Source organism: Neoarius graeffei, chromosome 17 (genome assembly GCF_027579695.1).
Source record: "Neoarius graeffei isolate fNeoGra1 chromosome 17, fNeoGra1.pri, whole genome shotgun sequence".
Lineage (NCBI taxonomy): Eukaryota > Metazoa > Chordata > Actinopteri > Siluriformes > Ariidae > Neoarius > Neoarius graeffei.
The window spans coordinates 530,453-555,623 of record NC_083585.1 but is presented as its reverse complement, the minus strand read 5'-3'; the positions used below and the strand labels follow the sequence as shown (position 1 = coordinate 555,623).

Sequence of the window (25,171 nt, the reverse complement as noted above, 5' to 3'; positions counted from 1 at the left end):
TGTCTGAGTAATAATATATGCACCTCACCATGCTACTGTATTAAACGTACTTTCACGTCAACTACTGCACAGAGCTTTATAAATGATCTCCCGGAGCTGTCAACTTTGATTGGGTCACTGTCAGCCCCTGCAGAACTTGATCAGGCAACTGAATGCTTAGAGTCAACATTCTGCCATACTTTAGATAATGTAGCTCCTCTAAAAAGGAAAATGGTCAGAGACAAAAAATTAGCACCCTGGTATAATGATGACACTCGCACATTAAAACAGACCACTCGAAAATTGGAACGTAAATGGCGTCAAACAAAATTAGTAGTGTTCAAATTAGCTTGGAAGGAGAGCTTCCTGAAGTATAGAAAAGCTCTTAGTGCTGTGAGATCAACATATTTCTCCTCCCTAATAGAAGATAACAAAAATAATCCTAGATTCCTATTTAATACTGTAGCAAAATTAACCAGGAATAAGTCCACTATCAACACATGCACACCTGCAGTATGTAGTAGCAACGACTTCATGAATTTTTTTAATGACAAAATTGAGAATATCCGACAAAAAATTCAAACTACTAATTTAAGGTTAGACAATGAAAGTGACCTTGTAGTTAACAATATAACTGTATCAGATCATCAGTTAGAATGTTTTACTCCCCTAAAAGAAACTGAATTACTTTCATTAATCTCTACATCAAAAGCCTCAACTTGCGTACTAGATCCCTTACCGACACATCTATTCAAACAGATAATGCCTGGAGTAATTGAACCGCTTCTAAAAATAATAAATTCTTCTCTTATGATTGGCTATGTACCCAAATCCTTTAAACTAGCAGTTATCAAACCCCTGATTAAAAAACCTGACCTTGATCCCTGTCAGCTGTCCAATTATCGGCCAATATCAAACCTCCCCTTTATCTCCAAGATCCTTGAAAAAGCTGTGGCACAGCAGTTATGCTCATATTTACATAGGAATAACATCCATGAAATGTATCAGTTAGGATTTAGACCTCATCATAGCACAGAGACAGCACTGGTTAAAGTAGTAAACGACCTACTGTTGGCGTCTGATCAGGGCTGTGTCTCGCTACTTGTGTTGCTTGACCTTAGTGCAGCATTTGATACCATTGATCATTCCATTCTTCTGGATAGACTAGAAAATGTTGTGGGAGTTAAGGGAATGGCCCTCTCCTGGCTCAGGTCTTATCTAACTGATCGTTATCAGTATGTTGATATAAATGGTGATATTTCTAGACGTACCGAGGTAAAGTTTGGTGTTCCACAAGGTTCTGTCTTGGGTCCACTGCTTTTTTCTCTATATATGTTACCTCTGGGTGATATTATTCGTAAACATTGTATTAGTTTCCACTGTTATGCTGATGACACACAGTTGTATGTCTCTGCAAAACCTGATGAGAGACACCAGCTTAATAAAATTGAGGAATGTGTTAAGGACATTAGACACTGGATGCTTATAAATTTCCTTCTGCTTAACTCTGACAAGACTGAAGTACTTGTGCTAGGACCACATACAGCTAGAAGTAAGTTTTCTGATTACACAGTAACTCTGGATGGCCTTTCTGTTTCTTCACGTGCAGCAGTAAAAGACCTCGGAGTGATTATTGACCCCAGTCTTTCATTCGAAACTCACATTGATAACATCACCCGGATAGCTTTCTTTCATCTCAGAAATATTGCAAAGATAAGAAATTTAATGTCATTGCATGATGCATAAAAACTAGTCCATGCTTTCGTTACCTCCAGGTTGGATTATTGTAATGCCTTACTGTCTGGATGTTCCAATAAGTGCATAAACAAGCTCCAGTTAGTTCAAAATGCCGCAGCAAGAGTCCTTACTAGAACTAGAAAATATGACCACATCACGCCTGTCTTATCCACACTGCATTGGCTCCCAATCAAATTTCGTATTGATTATAAAATACTACTATTGACCTTTAAAGCACTAAATGGTCTCGCACCACAGTACCTGAGTGAACTTCTGCTCCTCTATGACCCGCCACGCCTACTTAGATCAAAAGGTGCAGGCTATCTGCTGGTATAGTGAAGGCTACATCAGGGGGCAGAGCCTTTTCTTACAAAGCCCCACTGTTATGGAACAGCCTTCCAAGTAATGTTCGGGAATCAGGCACAGTCTCAGCATTTAAGTCTAGGCTGAAAACATATCTGTTTAGTCAAGCCTTTTGTTAATGGTGTTTATGAGGTAAAGGAGTAGATCTGGAGGGTCGTCAGACATAGAGTGTTTTGGTAAACTGGGATGTATGGATGCTGTCAGTCCCCACTCGCTTGCTCACTCGAGTTTGTTGACGGTGTAGTGGCTGGCTGCTTTATGTCCCAGGGCTCCCTCATGCCTGTGTTACCTTCTGGCTCTCTCCTTTTAGTTATGCTGTCATAGTTAGTTGCCGGAGTCCCTGCTTGTACTCGGTGCAATATGTATACTGTTCCTACTTATTCAGGTGACATTGGGCATACCTAACCACCTGTGTTTTCTTTCTCTCCCCCCACCCCAAATCTGTCCCTCTGAGTTACATGGAGTCAACAGGAAATCTTTTGGTGGAGACGGTGGGGACCTCGACTGGCTATCGTAGCCTGCAGGGAATCGGCCGTCAGACATTCTGTCGCATGTCCTAGACCCAGTGAAATGTAACTGAATTGTCTTGGCCAGGCCTAAGGGTCCCATCTGCATCTCATCATTGCTGAGGAGTGTGCTCCCATCACCCAATCAAGCATCCAGCCAGAGCAGGTCATGATATATTTTTTACCATATTAACATGCCATTGTGTGTTATGCCTGATGTAAAGACTCTCGTCTCTGCGAGCCTACCACACAGATTTAATACTTGTCATTTTTAGGGCATACCTAACAACGTGTTTTCTTTCTCTCTCTCTCTTCCCCCCCATCTGTCCCTCTGAGTTACATGTTGATCCTGGGATTGAGATGCTGGCCTCTTCTGCCCCTCGGACCTGCTTGATCCATCCTGGTGCCCTGTGTCTGGTCGGAGTTTTATCGCCCCACTCCTGTGAAGGACGGCCCCATGAGGACAGTGGAGGGTTATACCTGTTAAAACTGTTAATATTATAGTCAGGCTGTCTGTTGTTGCCCAAATGAGGATGGGTTCCCTTTTGAGTCTGGTTCCTCTCGAGGTTTCTTCCTCATGTCGTCTGAGGGAGTTTTTCCTTGCCACCATCGCCACAGGCTTGCTCATTGGGGATAGATTAGGGATAAAATTAGCTCATGTTTTAAGTCATTCAAATTCTGTAAAGCTGCTTTGCGACAATGTTTATTGTTAAAAGCGCTGTACAAATAAACTTGATTTGATTTGATTTGAAACTTGATAGGAGATCTTTCGGAACATGTCCTTTCCCCATACGGCGAACATGTCCAAGCCATCTCAGGCAGCGTTCACTGATCATTGCAAATAAGGTCCTGGAACTGGACCTCTCGAGACCATTAGTTTTTGTTACCTTGTCCTGCCATTTAATTCCTAGGATCCTGTGAAGACACTGCATGTGAAAGGCATTGAGCTTTGCCTCTTGTTTGGCATATGTTGTCCATGTTTCACTGCCATAGAGGAGAGTACTTAGCATACAGGCCTGGTACACCTTTAGCTTGGTGTTTATTGTCAGGTTTTTGTTTCCCCAAACTCTTTTGTTGAGTTTGCTCATAATGGAGGCTGCTTTGCCAATTCTTGTGTTTATTTCAGCATCCAGATACAAGTTGTTTGTGACAGTGGATCCCAGGTATGCGAATTGATCAGTCACAGCAAGCAAAGAGCCATTGATCGATATTACCGGAGGGCTTGGAACATCTTGGGCCATCACCTCAGTCTTCTTTATGCTGATTGTTAAGGCAAACTCTTTACAGGCTTTGAGAACCTGTCTATCGGGCGTTGGAGTCCATCAGGTGTATGACTCGCAAGGACTGTGTCGTCGGCAAATAGTAGCTCCCTAAGGAGCATGCGTGTTATCTTTGTTTTGGCGCATAAGTGGGCCAGGTTGTAAAGTTTGCCATCATGGCGGGTGTGGATGTAGACCCCATCGTTGGAGGACTGGAAGGCATATATCAAGAGCAGTGAGAAAAAGATCCCGAACAGCATTGGGGCAAGTACACAGCCCTGTTTAACTCCACTGAGAATCGGGAAAGGCTTGGAGGTACTACCCTCAAAGCTGGCAGTGCTTTTCATGTTGCTGTGGAAGGACTTGATTATGCTGAGCAGCTTTGGTGGGCAACCTATCTTCTCAAGTAGCCTGAACAGTCCGCTTCGGCTTATGAGAGCGAAAGCCTTTGTGAGGTCGACAAAAGCAAGGTAGAGGGGTTTCCGCTGCTCCCGACACTTTTCCTGTAACTGTCTCACTGAGAATACCATGTCAATAGTGGGGCACCCCGCTCTGAACCCACACTGTGCCTCTGGGTCCACACGGTCGGCTAGTACCTGTAGTGTGACAAGAACCACATGAGCGAAGACCTTCCCAACTATGTTGAGAAGCGAAATCCCACGATAGTTGTTGCAATCGGTTCTATCCCCTTTGTTCTTTTGTTTTAATCCCCTTTGTGTCAAGAATAGTGGTAATCCTGAGTCTTTCATCTTTTTTCCCAAATAGAATTACTTCTGTTTTATCTGTGTTTAGCTGAAGAAAATTTTGTGACATCCAGTTATTGATTTGGTCGATACACTGGTAGAGACATTCAAGGGGGGGTATAATCATTAAGTGATAGAGCAAAATAAATTTGAGTGTCATCTGCATAGCAGTGATACAAAATTGAGTTGTTCTTGATAATTTGCCCAAGTGGGAGCATATAAAGGTTGAATAGTAATGGTCCAAGAATTGACTCCTGGGGGACACCACAGGTCAAGGACATTGATGTTGAGGTACAATTTCCCATGGTAACAAAGAAGCTTCTATCTTTTAAGTATGATTTTAACCAATTTATAACTTTACCAGTCAACCCAACCCAGTGTTCAAGTTGATATAGCAGTATGTTGTGATCAACAGTATCAAAAGCTGCACTGAGGTCCAGTAACACCAGGACTGATGTTTTGCCTGCATCAGTATTAAGACGTATGTCATTTATAACTTTAATCAGCGCTGTTTCAGTGCTATGATTGGCACAAAATCCTGACTGAAAGTTATCAAAACAGCTGTTTGATATCAAGAAGGCAGTTAATTGATTGAAGACAATTTTTTCAAGGATTTTCCCGATGAATGGTAAATTTGATATTGGCCTGTAGTTGTTTAATACTGAAGCATCCAGATTATTCTTTTTAAGTAGGGGCTTTACAACGGCTTTTTTCAGGGACACAGGAAAAATGCCAGTCTCTAGGGATGTATTTATGATTTGAAGCACATCTGTAATTATAAGATGAAGAACAGACTTAAAAAAGTTGGTGGGCAGAATGTCCAATTCAGATGTTGAGGAACTGAGATTTTGTACAGCTTTTTCAAGAGTCTCATAATCAATTAAACAAAATTCTGACATTGTGTTGAAGTTATCTGTCTGTGTCACTGGTGATTGCAGTTTTTCAATTATTTGCTATATATTATTATTATTATTATTTGCGATATATTATGAGCAATATTCTGCCGTATTTTATCAATTTTACCTTTGAAGAAGGATGCAAACTCATTGCATTAACTGAGAGAATTTCAGGTGCTAATTGTGGTGGGGGATTAATTAGCTTCTTTACTGTTGATATTTTCAACAGTAAAGAAGCTAATTAATCCCCCACCACAATTAGCACACGGGCATTGTTCATATTCCTGTTGCTGATGTTGGAGAAGAAAGACTGTCTTGCTTTATGAATTTCATAATTATATTTACAAAGCATCTCTTTATGGATTTGATAATGGATGTGAAGTTTAGATTTGCGCCATTTTCTTTCAGTCTTTCTACATTCTCTCTTTAGCAATTTAACAGCTGGGTATTGCTTCCATGGTGCTTTCTGCTTGTCATTGACTCTTTTGATTTTGAATGGAGCAATATCATCCATAATTTGGGTCATATTTAAATGAAAATTTTCCAGTAAATCATCTACAGGGTCTGACATTTTGGTTGAGATCCGAGAGAGAGCTTGCTCAAAGAGAACACGTGTTGTCGTTTATGACTCTCCTACCCATAGTTGTTGAGCTGTTCTGAATGTGAGGAGACATAGAAACATCAGAGAAAACACAAAAATGATCAGATAAGGCCAGGTCAACAACAGTAGTAGAAACAGTAAGACCCTTTGTGATGACGAGGTCAAGGGTATGACCACGAGAGTGGGTCGGCCCCTGTACATGTTGTACTAGGTTGAAGTTGTCAATAAGTGCAAGTAGTTCTCTGGCATAAGTGTTTTCAGGATTATCTACATGCAAGTTAAAATCCCCAGATATAATAAGACAGTCAAATTCTAAGCAAATGACTGACAACAGTTTAGGGATAAACTGACAATAGATTAGGGATAAAATTAGCTCATGTTTTAAGTCGTTCAAATTCTGTAAAGCTGCTTTGCGACAATGTTTATTGTTAAAAGCGCTGTACAAATAAACTTGATTTGATTTGATTTGAACAGTTCACCAAAGTCTTCCAGAAAAACTTTGGCTGAATGTCTCGGAGGCCTGTAAATAGTGAATAACAATATGTTAGGAGAGCATGTAACAAGTGCACATAAGTGTTCAAAGGATGTAAAATCACCAAGTGAGGATTGTTTACACTGCAAAGAAACTTTGAATATATTTGCGATCCCTCCACCTTTCCCCTGTCGGGTAACATTCATAAAATTAAAATTTGGGGGAGCTGCTTTAATAAGGGTGGTAGCACTATTTGCTTGATCCAGCCAAGTTTCATTTAGAAGCAAAAAATCAAGATTGTATTTAACTAAGAGCTAGCTTTACAGAAAGTCTAGAAGTAATATCCGCTTGGGCACTCTGATGTTGTTTTGAAACAGGAAGGAGACTAGACTGGTTTACCCCCTGGGTTAAATATGCTCTATGTTTTCTATTTCTTATCAACACAGGAATAGAGAATGGCATAGGCATACTGGGTCCCAGCTTGTTTTCAAAACTACACCCAATGCAGGGACCCACAGCACATCATACAAGACTCTCTGTATGTTCCATTTGGTTTGAGGGTGAAAAGATTGGAGATGTCATGTATCTTTTAGATGGTGAAAAAGATTGGTAGCCAGCTGAAAGTCCTGGGCAAACACAGTTCAGTCTGTTGGTTGATTTTTGATGAGCTGGATACACTGCTTGTCGCGACAGATTTGGGCTGGAAAAAGAGAGTGTAGCCATTGGCAGCAGTCTCTGCATACTATTAGGGAAATCCATGCAGGGGGGAGACGGAGATGGTACAATAAAATCAGAAGAGCGAGACTTTGGTGAGGTCTTTGTCAGTGTTTCCATGACTGTCTCTGTGGTGACTGTCTCCCTGATAGTCTCTGTGATACTTGCATGGGGTCGAGATGTGGGTGATGCAGCCTTGACATGATTATCTTTGGTCAGGTCCTCAATCTGGATGGAATCGCAAACTGTACTGTGAAAGGGTTACTATGGTTATGGGCATGGTAGCCACCCCTACATCAGATGTTGGAAGAACAGCTGGATGCACTGGCACCCATTTGGCCTGGTGTAGTGAAAACCCAGACCTTTACCCTTTCCCTCTGTACAGGTTTGAGCCCACAGTGTTAAAAAATAGCTGTAACACTGAACACCGCCAGCTGTGGTCAGATTCAGAGTACAGCCTTTCTTAGAGTTAACAAAACGCCGGGCCCAGGATCTTAGATGGGGTAAGAGAGAGCTAAGCTGAGTAAGCCAAGTGTGAATCCTGGAATCTTCTGCACTGTCCTGAGACATCTTGTCCCATCATGACACCAAAAGGACTCATGAAAGCAAGAGCCTATAGAATGAAGATTTCACTCAAGGTCATGTGACTTGCAACTCAAGTGACACAACAAAGAAACATTCCCATACCGGGAGTCGAACGCAGGCCACCTGGGTGAAAACCAGGGATCCTGACCACTAGACCATATGGGACAGCCTTGATATGTAAAGGTCACCTTTGAAGTGCTTAGGCCATTGGTGAGAACTCAGGCATTTTCCAGAAAAGTAGCTGTTGGCTGTTTTTCCAGTAGCTGTTGGCTACTGGAAAAATATTCTGTAGACGGATGAGACCAAAATAGAACTTTTTGGTTTAAATGAGAAGCATTATGTTTGGAGAAAGGAAAACACTGCATTCCAGCCTAATAAAATAATCCCATCTGTGAAAAATGTTGGTGGTAGTATCATGGTTTGGGCCTGTTTTGCTGCATCTGGGCCAGCACGGCTTGCCATCATTGAAGGAACAATGAATTCTGAATTATGCCAGCGATTTCTAAAAGAAAATGTCAGGACATCTGTCCATGAACTGAATCTCAAGAGAAGGTGGGTCAGGCAGTAAGACCCTAAGCACACAAATCGTTCTACCACAGAATGGTTAAAGAATAAAGTTAATGTTTTGGAATGGCCAAGTCAAAGTCCTGACCTTAATCCAATGGAAATATTGTGGAAGGACCTGAAGCGAGCAGTTCATGTGAGGAAACCCACCAGCTTCCCAGAGTTGAAGCTGTTCTGTATGGAGGAATGGGCTAAAATTCCTCCAAGCCGGTGTGCAGGACCGATCAACAGTTACCGGAAATGTTTAGTTGCAGTTATTGCTGCACAAGGGGGTCACACCAGATACTGAAAGCAAAGGTTGACATACTTTTGCCATTGGCAGATATCTAATATTGGATCATTTTCCTCAATAAATAAATAACCAAGTATAATACTTTTGTCTAATTTGTTAAACTGGGTTCTCTTTATCTACTTTTAGGACTTGTGTGAAAATCTGATGATGTTTTAGGTCATATTTATGCAGAAATATAGAAAATTCTAAAGGGTTCACAAAGTTCCAAGCACCACTGTAAGAGTGATGCAGAACTGAGTGGAGATGTTATCTGTAAGAAAATTTTCCCTCTCTCAAAGGGTTGCTGGTCACAGCCCATGGTCAGACTCTGAGCAGAAGCTTCCACCTTTGTCAGTGTGAACAAGTCTTGTACAAAGTGCTGTATGGGGTAAGAGAGAACCAAGCAGCAATGTGAGAAGCGTCTGATCCGAGGTCACACGCACCAACCATCGTGCCCCAAGCCGACGTAAGGTTTCAAGCAGTGGTGATCCTTTCTCATTTTGCTATCCCTCACAAGCCATGCTAACAGTTGCAATCCATGGACAAACTCAGAGATGAAGAGTGACTCAGTGAAACTGAAAAATCTATGATATAACCCAGATTCCGACCAGGGTTACAGAGATGCCAGAACAGAATCCAATCGCTTCTCTGATTACAGCTCTCTAGACTCTGAGTTATCTGTGTTCCCTTACCAGAAAACCAGCTGCTGGTTGAAGCATTTTGTGGTCAGCCAAGCATCTAACAGAGAATCTTCTAATTTGTAGTCAGCCCTGTTATCCCTTGCACCACTGACCCAAGCAGAGCCATGATAAGTGAGATCCAAACTACGTACGAATTTCCATTTAGTCACTGTTCAATAGTGAGATGGAAAGCACAATGCCATGACCCAGCTTCAAACCAGGGTTGCTGAAGTCATAACGCAGAGTACTAACCACTATACTATCACAGCACTCCACCTCCCAAGGCCAGAGTGCCTGATCGTGTTGCCACAAACTCAGTGGCTAGACATGGATTGGGCCATCCTGGCCCACTTTTGGCCTGGTGTTGTGAGAACAGTCAGCTTTTTAGTTTAGTGCAGTTCATTTTCATTGCTCATTTTATGTTAACACATGGCCAACTTGCAATGAAATGCAGTGGACCAGATAAGAACCAGAAACAAGTCTCTCAGCACTGGGGCCCAACAGGAGTTTAACAGAATATCAGTTAAAAAAAGATTCAAAGTCCTAAAGATAAAAAAAAAACCAACGGAAGTTAAATTCAAGTGAAAATAGAAATAACTGAGATGTATGCATGCATTGTCTCAGGGTGGTAGTGTGGGGAGGGGGTGTAGCACAAGCACCTGTATTGCACATCGGAAAAATTGACACGTGTGGCTACCAGTAATTGCACTTTGTTGAAGACCAATGAAGTACTGACCATGTAAACAGAGTTTTGATATGTGTGGGTAAATGTGGAAACAGTAAATTTGTAAATGCTTTGGTGATATGTAAACAGAGTCTTGAGATATGTTGGTGATATGTAAATGGAGTCTTGTGATATAAACAGAGTCTTGTGATATGTCGATTGTGGACCTGTAGTAGTTTGAAATGATGTTTACCTTCATGCTAAACTTCTTCAACCTCCTCAGGAAGCACAGCCGCTGGCGAGCTTTTCTGACCACAGTGTGGAACTTGAAGCTGCTGACCCTTTCGACCTCATCCTCGTTGATGTAGATGGCCTAGTGTGTCCTCCCTTGCTGTCTCCTGTAGTTCACTATCAGCTCCTTAGTTTTCCTGACGTTGATAGAGAGGTTGTTGTTCTGGCACCAGCTGGCTAACGCCTTCACTTCCTCTCTGCATGTCGTCTCATCGTTGTCCATAAGGAGGCCCAAGATGGTTGTGTCGTCAGCAATCTTGATGACAATGTTGGCTCTGTATTTAGCAGTGCGGTCGTGCGCGAACAAGGAGTACATGAGGAGACTGAGCACACAGCCCAGTGGCGCACCTGTGTTCAGGATAAGCGAGGAGGACGTGTGGCTACCGATTATCACCACCTGTGGTCTGCCTGTCAGAAAGTCAAAGATCCATCTGCAAATGGTCATCTGCTCATGAAATCGTTAAATATTTTGTCATGATTGCATTTTCTCTGCTCATCCCAAGGCAGTTTTACTTATTAAGCACAAATTTGCAGCTAAATGCTTTCAAGATCTTGCAACCTGATTTGATTTTGGTTGCTGGTCACAGCCCATGGTCAGACTGTGAGCTGAGCTTTGTCAGAGATAGCTTTCAGAAAACAGGTTTCGGTGGCCTTTTTGAAGGACGCTTTAGGTTCAGAAAATGCTAAATGTAACTCAAAGAATGTTGAACCTTGGTCCTATCTACTGAGCTGTGCAGGCTCTAAGATGAGCTATATTGAACCATAGGATATGTATTTTCTTTTAGAACATGAAGAATTTTGTCCATCAGCTCACTTTGAAAATGTTACCAGAATTTTGTCCATCAGGTCACTTGGAAAATGTTACCATTGGAAATAGTTGGTGCATTATGAAATGCAAAATACGATAAATGAGACTCCAAATGCTTGAGCAACTCATCTCATTATATCTCTAGCCGCTTTATCCTGTTCTACAGGGTCGCAGGCAAGCTGGAGCCTATCCCAGCTGACTACAGGCGAAAGGCAGGGTACACCCTGGACAAGTTGCCAGGTCATCACAGGGCTGACACATAGACACAGACAACCATTCACACTCACATTCACACCTACAGTCAATTTAGAGTCACCAGTTAACCTAACCTGCATGTCTTCAGACTGTGGGGGAAACCAGAGCACCTGGAGGAAACCCATGCAGACACGGGGAGAACATGCAAACTCCACACAGAAAGGCCCGTGCCGGCCATGGGGCTCAAACCCAGACCTTCTTGCTGTGAGGCGACAGAACTAACCACTACACCACCGTGCCGCCCCGCTTGAGCAACTGAAATCCTATAATCAGGCAAGAATGGGACAGCATTTCTCTTTCAAAACTACAGCATTTGTTCTCCTCAGTTCCCAAACATTTGCAGAGTTTTGTTAAAACAAGAAGTGATGCAGCACAGTGGTAACTGTGATGCAGCACAGTGCCCCTGTTCCAACTTTTTGAAATGTGTTCCTGGCATCAAATTCAAAATTAGCATATCTTTTTCAAACAACAATAAAATTTCTCAGTTTCAACATTTGATATGTGTGGCAGCGGGGGCGTGGTCAAGCGCCGGTCTGTGACAGGAGGGAGGAGTCAGGGAAGGTAAGTGGCAGAATCACTACACCTGACGGCAATTAACCTGTTTGTCTGTGTCTTCCCAGTGACCTCGCCCTATTTAAGGAGGGAGAGCGAGAGCAGAGGATCTCATCCCCGAACCAGACGCCGGTTGTGTGTGTCTGTTTGATTAAGCTATTGTTCGCTGAAAAGCGTGGCAATAAAAGCCCCTGTGTATGAACCTGTTCTCTGTCCTGCCGTCCTCTGTGCTCCACCCTACATTAGAACTGTTACAGTGGTGCCGAAACTCGGGAAAGTGGAGCACCAGCTGAGCAGCCCCATGGAGTCCTCCCCGTTCACCGACCTGGTCTACGCCCTCGCCACGGCCCAGCAAAACCAGCACCAGGCGCTCGTCACCCCCCGGAAGGAGCAAGAGCGACGCTTCGAGGCCCTGGTGCTGGCCCAACAAGAAGATCGAGAGGCGTTCCGGCACCTCCTCGCATCGGCGGGGTCCACCAGCGCTCCTACCGCGGGCCCGTCTCCCCTCACCATCACCAAGGTGTGCCCGCAGGACGAACCCGAGGCGTTCATCACACTCTTTGAAGAAGTCGCCGAAGCCTCGGGGTGGCCGATGGAGAAGCGCGCGGCACGCCTCCTCCCCCTGCTAATGGGAGAGGCACAGCTGGCCGCGCTACAGCTCCCCGCCGACCGCTGGCTGGCCTATGTGGCCCTCTGCTGGCCCTCCTCCAGCGCGTGGGGCACACCCCAGAACAGCAGCGCCAGCGCTTCCGCGCGTTGCGCTTGGAGGAAGTCGGCCGGCCGTTCGCGTTTGGCCAGCAGCTCTGGGACGCCTGCTGGCGGTGGTTGATGGCCGACAACCGCGACGCCGAGGGAATCATTGACCAGGTGGTGCTGGAACAGTTCATCGCTCGCTTGCCAGCAGGAACTGCTGAGTGGGTCCAGTGGCACCGCCCGGCGTTGCTGGATCGGGCAGTCGAGCTGGTGGAGGACCATTTAGCAGCTGTCCTGGCAGCAGGACAGCAGACGGCATCTTCTCTTCTCTCCTCTTCTCTCTCTCTCCCCCTCCTCCTGTGTCCCGTCCTCGCCCCATTCCCCCACCGCAGAGGCGGGGGCTGGCGCCTCCCCAGCCGGCCCGCCTCACTCGCGGTGCCCTCCCGTTTCTCCCTTCTGTGTCCGTCTCTCCCCCACCTCAGGTGAGTGAGCCCCAGAACACCGGTGCAGAGGGAAAGCCCGGGCCGGTCTGCTGGCGCTGCGGGGAGCCGGGCCACCTTCAACAGCAGTGCACAGCGATGGAAGTGGGTGCGGTGGTTCGGATCCCCGACGCGCCAGAGGCCGCCCTCGATCGGGCCGGAGCGTATCGCATACCGGTGAGTATCCAAGGGGATACATATCAGGCGTCGGTGGATTCTGGTTGTAACCAGACCTCAATTCACCAAAGCCTGGTTCAAAACAAGGCATTGGGGGGAGCACAGGGGGTGAAGGTGTTGTGTGTGCACAGGGACGTTCACAGCTACCCTTTGGTGTCGGTCCACATTTTTTTCCGAGGGGAAAAATTTATAGTGAAGGTGGCGGTTAATCCTCGCCTTACCCACTCTGTAATTTTGGGGACGGATTGGCCAGGATTTCAGGATTTAATGAGATGCTTAGTAGAGAGTGGGTCCTGCCATTTGACAGGGGGAGGTCCCGGTGTCGCTCTGGCAGGAGCAGCTGTCACAGAGCTGTCCATGTCATCTCCACGTCAGAGTGAGGCGCCGCCGGCTCCTCCTCTTTCTATTGGGGAATCCCTTGTGGATTTCCCATTAGAGCAGTCACGAGACAAGACTCTGCGACATGTGTTTGACCAAGTGAGAGTAATCGATGGTCAAACGCTCCAGCCGAACGCCACCCCGTCCTTCCCCTACTTCGCGATTATGAAGGATAGGTTATACCGAGTGACACAGGGCACTCAAACTAAAGAGCGAGTCACGCAACTTTTAATTCCAAAGAGCCGCTGTGAATTGGTATTCCAGGCGGCTCACTTTAATCCCATGGCTGGACACTTAGGGCAAGATAAGACACTAGCCCGAATAATGGCCCAATTCTATTGGCCGGGGATTCGCAGCGACGTCCGTAGGTGGTGTACGGTGTGTCGCGAATGCCAGTTAGTAAATCCAGCGGCTGTCCCAAAAGCGCCTTTGCGCCCTCTACCATTAATCGAGACCCCGTTCAAAAGGATTGGGATGGATCTCGTCGGGCCATTAGATCGGTCAGCAAAAAAAGGGTGGCAATAAAAACCCCTGTGTACGAACCTGATCTCTGTCCTGCCGTCCTCTGTGCTCCACCCTACGTTAGAACTGTTACAATATGTTTTCTCCACATTTCACCTCCACACCACTCTGAAAGCTGCTCAGAATGTAGTGATTAATTTTTTGAGAGCAACAGCTCTGACAGTATTTCCAGCTGCAAGCCCGAAAGTACTGCAACAGCAAGGACAATTCTGTTTGTTTGGTTTTTTTTGCCATACACTGACGACATTTGCATTTGATGTGAAAAGTGGGTGGCACGGTGGTGTAGTGGTTAGCACTATCATGTCGCAGCAAGAAGGTTCTGGGTTTGAACCCATTGGCCGAGGGGGGCCTTTCAGTGTGGAGTTTGCATGTTCTCCCTGTGCGGGTTTCGTCTGGGTGCTCTGGTTTCCCCCACAGTTCAAAGACATGCGCTTAGGTTATTATGGGGTAGCCATGGCCTGAGGTTAGGCTGAAGTGTCCTTGAGCAAGGGCACCTAACCCACAACTGCTCCCTGGGTGCTGTAGCATAGCTGCCCACTGCTCTGGTTATGTGTGTGTGCTCATTGCTCACTTGTGTGTGTGGGTGTGTGTTCACTGCTCCAGATGCATTAAACGCAGAGTTTAAATTCCACTGTGTGCTTAAGAATTACATGTGACAAATAAAGGCTTCTTGGCTTGCCTTCTATATGTGATAGGTCAGAATTTCAGCTTTTATTTCTTGATATTTGCACCTATATATGTTAACAGAATGGTGTTGGGAGTTTTGCACAGTCAAATGCAGGGACTTTCAAGTCAAGTCAAGTTTATTTGTATAGCGCTTTTAACAATAAACATTGTCGCAAAGCAGCTTCATAGAATTTAACGACTTAAAACATGAACTAATTTTATCCCTAATCTATCCCAAATGAGCAAGCCTGTGGCGACAGTGGCAAGGAAAAACTCCCTCAGATGACATGAGGAAGAAACCTCAAGAGGAACCAGACTCAAAAGGGAACCCATCCATATTTGGGCAACAACAGACAACATGACTATAACATTAACAGTTTTAACATGAAGTCAGTTTCGTTGATGTTATAAACTCTTCATTGATGGAAACTTGAGTGCAAAACTGTTCATGGCAACTGTAGTCCTAAAGTTAGCAAGTCAACTGTAGTCCTCAGCCATAAAAGCATTACTGTAAGTGTCCAGAACATCCTCCAAGTGTGACTTTCAACTGTCCACATGGGGCCGTCCTCCACAGGAACGATGCGATGAGACTCCAACCAGACACAGGGCACTAGGATGGATCAGGCAGGTCCAAGGAGCAGAAGAGTTCGGCATCTTGATCCCAGGACCGACATGTAACTCAGATGGAAAGATCGGGGGGGGGGGGGGGGGGAAGCGAGAGAAAACGCAAGCTGTTAGGTATGCCCAATATCACCTGAATAAGTAGGAACAGTACCTGTATACATATTGCACAGTACAAGCAGGGACTCCGGCAAAAACTAACTATGACAGCATAACTAAAAGGGGAGAGCCAGAAGGTAACACAGGCATGAGGGAGCCCCGGGACATAAAACAGCCAGCCACTACATCGTCAACAGACTCAAGTGAGCAAGCGAGTGGGGGACTGACAGCATCCATACATCCCAGTTTACCAAAGACTCTATGTCTGAGGACCCTCCAGATCTACACTTTTACCTCATAAACACAATTAACAAAAGGCTTGACTAAACAGATATGTTTTCAGCCGAGACTTAAATGCTGAGACTGTGTCTGATTCCCAAACACTACTTGGAAGGCTGTTCCATAACTGTGGGGCTTTGTAAGAAAAGGCTCTGCCCCTTGATGCAACCTTCACTATACGAGGAACCAGCAGATAGCCTGCACCCTTTGATCTAAGTAGGCATGGTGGGTCATAGAGGAGCAGAAGTTCACTCACGTACTGTGGCGCGAGACTATTCAGTGCTTTAAAGGTCAATAGTAGTATTTTATAATTGATACGAAATTTGATTGGGAGCCAATGCAGTGTGGATAAGATAGGTGTGATGTGGTCATATTTTCTAGTTCTAGTAAGGACTCTTGCTGCTGCATTTGGAACTAACTGGAGCTTGTTCATGCACTTATAGGAACATCCAGACAGTAAGGCATTACAATAATAAAACCTGGAGGTAACAAAAGCATGAACTAGTTTTTTTCTGCGTCATGGAGTGACATTAAATTTCTTTTCTTACCAATATTTCTGAGATGAAAGAAAGCTATCCAGGTAATGTTATCAATGTGATTTTCAAATGAAAGACTGGGGTCAATAATCACTCCGAGGTCTTTTACTGCTGCACGTGAAGAAACAGAAAGGCCATCCAGAGTTACTGTGTAATCAGAAAGCTTACTTCTAGCTGCATGTGGTCCGAGTACAAGTGCTTCAGTCTTGTCAGAGTTAAGCAGAAGGAAGTTAATAAGCATCCAGTGTCTGTCCTTCACACATTACTCAGTTCTATTAAGCTGGTGTCTCTCATCAGGTTTTGCAGAACCACACAACTGTGTATCATCAGCACAACAGTGGAAAATAATACAGTGTTTACGAATAATATCACCCAGAGGTAACATATATAAAGAAAAAAGCAGTGGACCCAAGACAGAACCTTGTAGCTTTACCTCAGTATGTCTAGAAAAAGCACCATTTACATCAACATACTGATAGCGATCAGTTAAATTAGAGCTGAGCCAGGAGAGGGCCATTCCCTTAACTCCCACAACATTTTCTAGTCTATCCAGAAGAATGGAATGATCAGCGGTATCAAATGCTGCATGAAGGTCAAGCAACACAAGCAGCCCTGATCAGACACCAACAGTAGGTCATTTACTACTTTAACCAGTGCTGTCTCTGTGCTATGATGAGGTCTAAATCCTAACTGATACATTTCATGGATGTTATTCCTATGTAAATATGAGCAAACTGCTGTGCCACAGCTTTTTCAAGGATCTTGGAGATAAAGGGGAGTTTTGATATTGGACAGCTGACAGGGATCAAGGTCAGGTTTTTTAATCAATAACTGCTAGTTTAAAGGATTTGGGTACATAGCCAATCCTAAGAGAAGAATTTATTATTTTTAGAAGTGGTGCAATTACTTTGGGTATTATCTTTTTGAATAGACATGTAGGCAAGGGATCTGGTACACACAGTGGCGCCACTAGGGGGGGAAAGTTCGGATGATTCTAAGGGCCTGGCACTGACAGGGGGGCCCTGTGAGGGATATTATCTCATTCTCATCTCATTATCTCTAGCCACTTTATCCTTCTACAGGGTTGCAGGCAAGCTGGAGCCTATCCCAGCTGACTATGGGCGAAAGGCAGGGTACACCCTGGACAAGTCGCCAGGTCATCACAGGGCTGACACATAGACACAGACAACCATTCACACTCACGGTCAATTTAGAGTCACCAGTTAACCTAACCTGCATGTCTTTGGACTGTGGGGGAAACAGGAGCACCCAGAAGAAACCCACGCGGACACGGGGAGAACATGCAAACTCCGCACAGAAAGGCCCTCGCCAGCCCCGGGGCTCGAACCCAGGACCTTCTTGCTGTGAGGCAACAGCGCTAACCACTACACCACCGTGCCACCCCTGAGGGATATTAATATTATTTTAATAGTATTGCCTTGTGTAAGTTTTTGAAATAAAATATTTCATTTCATCTGTTAAAATATGCAAATTATACATGGTTATGATTTGCTATAACATTTTTCTTGAATTATTTATGATATTGTCATTTCACCCCTCCACCCTTTTTACTAATGGTACAGTCTGATTCTGGAAGCGGGATTAGCGCAGTTTAGAGCAGCTGTCAGTTTCTCTATGTGCGCAACAGAGATGAACATTCTAGAAGTTGCTAAGCAGGAGCAGGTGTGATAAATTATGAAGTCTGGATATCACACTGTGTGTGAAAAAAAATCACCTTTTTTCATAGGTATCTTTATTGTATAATTAAGTCTAGGTGTTTTGCCATTGTTCATGTGTGGATTTGTTGATATTAAGTATTTAACTTTAATATTTTGTGCATTAGCTGTGGTCATAGATATCATTGCTATTGTTCATGTGTGGATTTATTGATACTGTTGCTAGGTATTTAACTTGAATATTTGAACATTTGCTGTGTTTTCTAATAAATGTGTGATGCCTAAAAGAAACCAAAAACACTTAGTGGATTTCTTGCAGTGCACTATGTGATTGTAACAAAAAACTAGTGTAGTTATTCATCAAGGCATAGATTTGATCACATACAATAAGTCAATAAATGGAGGAAACAAAGGAATACATTTTGTAATCCTGATTATTGATGATGTTTGCTGGAGGGCTCTGGAGTATCCATAATGTGCATACAGAATGTTATAAATCCATACTGATACAGTGATGCATGCAATTTCTCTCAACACAAACATTTGGATTGAATGAACTCCATAGGCTACTGAGTGGCCTAATAATAGTTGCTCATAAAAGAAAAAAAATATATATATATATCTTCCATATATATCATGGAATTTTCATTTTAAGGCAACAGTCTACCCCTCCTAGAACTGCCACCTTATTGTGGTGGAGGGGTTTGTGTGCTTGAATGATCCTAGGAGCTATGTTGTCGGGGGCATTATGCCCCTGTTAGGGTTTCCCAAGGCAGACAGGTCCTAGGTGACAGGCCAGACCAAGAGCAGTTCACCAAAAAAGCCCTATGGAGAAAAAATCCAGGACCGTGACGTCGCCCGGTAGGACGCAGCCGGGGCCCCACCCTGGAGCCAGGCCCGGGGTTGGGGCTCGTATGCGAGCGCTTGGTGGCCGGGCCTTTGCCCATGGGGCCCGGCCGGGCTCAGCCCGAAGAGGTGACGTGGGCCCGACCTCCTGTGGGTTCACCACCCACAGAGGTAGCAGTAGGGGTTTGGTGCAGTGTGGATTGGGTGGCAGTCGAAGGCAGGGGCCTCGACGACCTGATCCCCGGACACAGCGGCTGGCTGTTGGGACATGGAATGTCACTTCGCTGGGGGGGAAGGAGCCTGAGCTTGTGCGGGAGGTTGAGAGGTACCGGCTAGAGATAGTCGGGCTCACCTCCACGCACAGCTTGGGCTCTGGAACCCAGCTCCTCGAGAGGGGCTGGACTTTCCACTTCTCTGGAGTCACCTGTGGTGAGCGGCGGCGGGCTGGTGTGGGCTTCCTTATAGCTCCCCAGCTCAGCCGCCATGTGTTGGAGTTTACCCCAGTGAACGAGAGGGTCGCCTCTCTGCGCCTTCGGATTGGGGAGAGGGCTCTTGCTGTTGTTTGTGCCTACGGGCCAAATAGCAGTATAGAGTATCCGGCCTTCTTGGAGTCCCTGGGAGAGGTACTGAGGGGTGCTCAGACAGGGGACTCCATTGTGCTACTGGGGGACTTCAATGCTCACGTGGGCGATGACAGTGACACCTGGAGGGGCGTGGTTGGGAGGAACGGCCTCCCCGATCTGAACCCGAGTGATGTTTTGTTATTGGACTTCTGTGCTAGTCACAGTTTGTCCATAACGAACACCATGTTCGAGCATAGGGGTGTCCATAAGTGCAGAATGTCATAGGACCGACCCATAATGGTGGTCACACCCTTGATCTAATACTAACATTCAGATTAAACGTAGACAATATAGTCATACTTCCACAGTCTGAAGTTATCTCAGATCATTGTCTGATCTCATTCAAAATATGTCTGAGTAATAATATATGCACCTCACCACGCTACTGTATTAAACGTACTTTCACGTCAACTACTGCACAGAGCTTTATAAATGATCTCCCAGAGCTGTCAACTTTGATTGGGTCACTGTCAGCCCCTGCAGAACTCGATCAGGCAACTGAATGCTTAGAGTCAACATTCCGCCATACTTTAGATAATGTAGCTCCTCTAAAAAGGAAAATGGTCAGAGACAAAAAATTAGCACCCTGGTATAATGATGACACTCGCACATTAAAACAGACCACTCAAAAATTGGAACGTAAATGGCGTCAAACAAAATTGGTAGTGTTCAAATTGGCGTGGAAGGAGAGCTTCCTGAAGTATAGAAAAGCTCTTAGTGCTGCGAGATCAACATATCTCTCCTCCCTAATAGAAGATAACAAAAATAATCCTAGATTCCTATTTAATACTGTAGCAAAATTAACCAGGAATAAGTCCACTATCAACACATGCACACCTGCAGTATGTAGTAGCAACGACTTCATGAATTTTTTTAATGACAAAATTGAGAATATCCGACAAAAAATTCAAACTACTAATTTAAGGTTAGACAATGAAAGTGACCTTGTAGTTAACAATATAACTGTATCAGATCATCAGTTAGAATGTTTTACTCCCCTAAAAGAAACTGAATTACTTTCATTAATCTCTACATCAAAAGCCTCAACTTGCGTACTAGATCCCTTACCGACACATCTATTCAAACAGATAATGCCTGGAGTAATTGAACCGCTTCTAAAAATAATAAATTCTTCTCTTATGATTGGCTATGTACCCAAATCCTTTAAACTAGCAGTTATCAAACCCCTGATTAAAAAACCTGACCTTGATCCCTGTCAGCTGTCCAATTATCGGCCAATATCAAACCTCCCCTTTATCTCCAAGATCCTTGAAAAAGCTGTGGCACAGCAGTTATGCTCATATTTACATAGGAATAACATCCATGAAATGTATCAGTCAGGATTTAGACCTCATCATAGCACAGAGACAGCACTGGTTAAAGTAGTAAACGACCTACTGTTGGCGTCTGATCAGGGCTGTGTCTCGCTACTTGTGTTGCTTGACCTTAGTGCAGCATTTGATACCATTGATCATTCCATTCTTCTGGATAGACTAGAAAATGTTGTGGGAGTTAAGGGAATGGCCCTCTCCTGGCTCAGGTCTTATCTAACTGATCGTTATCAGTATGTTGATATAAATGGTGATATTTCTAGACGTACCGAGGTAAAGTTTGGTGTTCCACAAGGTTCTGTCTTGGGTCCACTGCTTTTTTCTCTATATATGTTACCTCTGGGCGATATTATTCATAAACATTGTATTAGTTTCCACTGTTATGCTGATGACACACAGTTGTATGTCTCTGCAAAACCTGATGAGACACACCAGCTTAATAAAATTGAGGAATGTGTTAAGGACATTAGACACTGGATGCTTATAAATTTCCTTCTGCTTAACTCTGACAAGACTGAAGTACTTGTGCTAGGACCACATACAGCTAGAAGTAAGTTTTCTGATTACACAGTAACTCTGGATGGCCTTTCTGTTTCTTCACGTGCAGCAGTAAAAGACCTCGGAGTGATTATTGACCCCAGTCTTTCATTCGAAACTCACATTGATAACATCACCCGGATAGCTTTCTTTCATCTCAGAAATATTGCAAAGATAAGAAATTTAATGTCATTGCATGATGCAGAAAAACTAGTCCATGCTTTCGTTACCTCCAGGTTGGATTATTGTAATGCCTTACTGTCTGGATGTTCCAATAAGTGCATAAACAAGCTCCAGTTAGTTCAAAATGCCGCAGCAAGAGTCCTTACTAGAACTAGAAAATATGACCACATCACGCCTGTCTTATCCACACTGCATTGGCTCCCAATCAAATTTCGTATTGATTATAAAATACTACTATTGACCTTTAAAGCACTAAATGGTCTCGCACCACAGTACCTGAGTGAACTTCTGCTCCTCTATGACCCGCCACGCCTACTTAGATCAAAAGGTGCAGGCTATCTGCTGGTACCTCGTATAGTGAAGGCTACATCGGGGGGCAGAGCCTTTTCTTACAAAGCCCCACTGTTATGGAACAGCCTTCCAAGTAATGTTCGGGAATCAGACACAGTCTCAGCATTTAAGTCTAGGCTGAAAACATATCTGTTTAGTCAAGCCTTTTGTTAATGGTGTTTATGAGGTAAAGGAGTAGGTCTGGAGGGTCCTCAGACATAGAGTGTTTTGGTAAACTGGGATGTATGGATGCTGTCAGTCCCCACTCGCTTGCTCACTCGAGTTTGTTGACGGTGCAGTGGCTGGCTGCTTTATGTCCCGGGGCTCCCTCATGCCTGTGTTACCTTCTGGCTCTCTCCTTTTAGTTATGCTGTCATAGTTAGTTGCCGGAGTCCCTGCTTGTACTTGGTGCAATATGTATACTGTTCCTACTTATTCAGGTGACATTGGGCATACCTAACCACCTGTGTTTTCTTTCTCCCCCCCCCCCCACACACTCCAAATCTGTCCCTCTGAGTTACATGGAGTCAACAGGAAATCTTTTGGTGGAGACGGTGGGGACCTCGACTGGCTATCGTAGCCTGCAGGGAATCGGCCGTCAGACATTCTGTCGCATGTCCCAGACCCGGTGAAATGTAACTGAATTGTCTTGGCCAGGCCTAAGGGTCCCATCTGCATCTCATCATTGCTGAGGAGTGTGCTCCCATCACCCAATCTAGCATCCAGCCAGAGCAGGTCATGATATATTCTTTTACCATATTAACATGCCATTGTGTGTCATGCCTGATGTAAAGACTCTTGTCTCTGCGAGCCTACCACACAGATTTAATACTTGTCATTTTTAGGGCATACCTAACAACATGTTTTCTTTCTCTCTCTCTCTTCCCCCCCCCCCAATCTGTCCCTCTGAGTTACATGTTGATCCTGGGATTGAGATGCTGGCCTCTTCTGCCCCTCGGACCTGCTTGATCCATCCTGGCGCCCTGTGTCTGGTCGGAGTTTTATCGCCCCACTCCTGTGAAGGACGGCCCCATGAGGACAGTTGAGGGTTATACCTGTTAAAACTGTTAATATTATAGTCAGGCTGTCTGTTGTTGCCCTAATGAGGATGGGTTCCCTTTTGAGTCTGGTTCCTCTCGAGGTTTCTTCCTCATGTCGTCTGAGGGAGTTTTTCCTTGCCACCGTCGCCACAGGCTTGCTCATTGGGGATAGATTAGGGATAAAATTAGCTCATGTTTTAAGTCGTTCAAATTCTGTAAAGCTGCTTTGCGACAATGTTTATTGTTAAAAGCGCTGTACAAATAAACTTGATTGATTGATTGATAAGTGCACGTGGCACCAGGACACCTTAGGTCGGAGGTCGATGATCGACTTTGTAGTCGTGTCATCTGATCTCCGACCCTATGTCTTGGACACTCGGGTGAAGAGAGGGGCTGAGTTGTCAACTGATCACCACCTGGTGGTGAGTTGGATCCGCTGGCGGAGGAGGAAGCTGGACAGACCTGGCAGGCCCAAACGTATGGTGAGGGTCTGCTGGGAATGTCTGGCCAAGCACTCTGTTGGGGAGGTCTTTAACTCCCACCTCCGGGAGAGCTTTTCCCAGCTTCCGAGGGAGGCGGGGGACATTGAGTCTGAGTGGACCATGTTCTCTACCTCCATTGTGGACGCAGCTGTTCGGAGCTGTGGCCGCAAGGTCTCCGGTGCCTGTCGTGGCGGCAATCCCCGAACCCGGTGGTGGACACCGGAAGTAAGGGATGCCGTCAAGCTGAAGAAGGAGTCCTATCGGGCCATGTTGACCTCCGGGACTCCTGAGGCAGCCGACGGGTATCGGCAGGCCAGGCGTGCTGCAGCTCGGGCAGTTGCGGAGGCAAAAACTCGGAACTGGGAGGAGTTCGGGGAGGCCATGGAGAAGGACTATCGGTCGGCCTCGAAGAAATTCTGGCAAACCGTCCGGCGCCTCAGGAGGGGGAAGCAGTACTCTGCCAACACTGTTTACAGTGCGGGTGGGGAGCTGTTGACCTCGACTGGGGACATTGTCGGGCGGTGGAAGGAATACTTTGAGGATCTCCTCAATCCCACCGTCATGTCTTCCACTGAGGAGACTGAGGCTGATGACTCAGAGGTGGACTCGTCCATTACCCAAGCCGAAGTCACTGAGGTGGTTTGCAAGCTCCTCGGTGGCAAGGCACCGGGGGTGGATGAGATCCGCCCTGAGTATCTCAAGTCTCTGGATGTTGTGGGGCTGTCTTGGTTGACACACCTCTGCAACATCGCGTGGCGGTCGGGGACAGTGCCTCTGGAGTGGCAGACTGGGGTGGTGGTCCCTCTTTTTAAGAAAGGGGACCGGAGAGTGTGCTCCAATTATAGGGGAATCACACTTCTCAGCCTCCCAGGGAAAGTTTACTCCAGGGTACTGGAGAGGAGAATTCGACCAATAGTCGAACCTCGGATCCAGGAGGAACAATGCGGTTTTCGTCCTGGTCGCGGAACACTGGACCAGCTCTATACCCTTCATAGGGTGCTCGAGGGTTCATGGGAGTTTGCCCAACCAGTCCACATGTGCTTTGTGGATCTGGAGAAGGCATTCGACCGTGTCCCCCGTGGTATTCTGTGGGGGGTGCTTCGGGAGTATGGGGTTCGGGGCTCTTTGCTAAGGGCTGTCCGGTCCCTGTACGAACGGAGCAGGAGTCTGGTTCGCATTGCCGGCAGTAAGTCAGACCTGTTCCCAGTGCATGTTGGACTCCGTCAGGGCTGCCCTTTGTCACCGGTTCTGTTCATAATTTTTATGGACAGAATTTCTAGGCGCAGCCAGGGGCCGGAAGGAATCCTGTTTGGGAACCACAGGATTTCATCTCTGCTTTTTGCGGATGATGTTGTCCTGTTGGCTTCTTCAAACCAGGACCTTCAGCATGCACTGGGGCGGTTTGCAGTCAAGTGTGAAGCGGCTGGGATGAGAATCAGCACCTCCAAGTCCGAGGCCATGGTTCTCGACCTGAAAAGGGTGGCTTGCCCTCTCCAGGTTGGTGGAGAAGTCCTGCCTCAAGTGGAGGAGTTTAAGTATCTCGGGATCTTGTTCACGAGTGAGGGAAGGATGGAGCGTGAGATCGACAGGCGGATCGGTGCAGCCTCCGCAGTGATGCGGTCGCTTTACCGGTCCGTCGTGGTGAAGAAGGAGCTGAGCCAAAAGGCGAAGCTCTCAATTTACCGGTCGATCTACGTTCCAACTCTCACCTATGGTCATGAGCTTTGGGTAAT

General features: G+C 45.5%; 1 non-coding gene across 1 annotated transcript; it reads right to left on the bottom strand.

The window, feature by feature from the left end:
* Window positions 1-7,948: 7,948 nt before the first annotated feature.
* On the bottom strand, window positions 7,949-8,020 carry trnae-uuc (transfer RNA glutamic acid (anticodon UUC)). The gene has a single exon. It is a non-coding gene; the product is annotated as a tRNA-Glu (tRNA).
* Window positions 8,021-25,171: the final 17,151 nt, after the last annotated feature.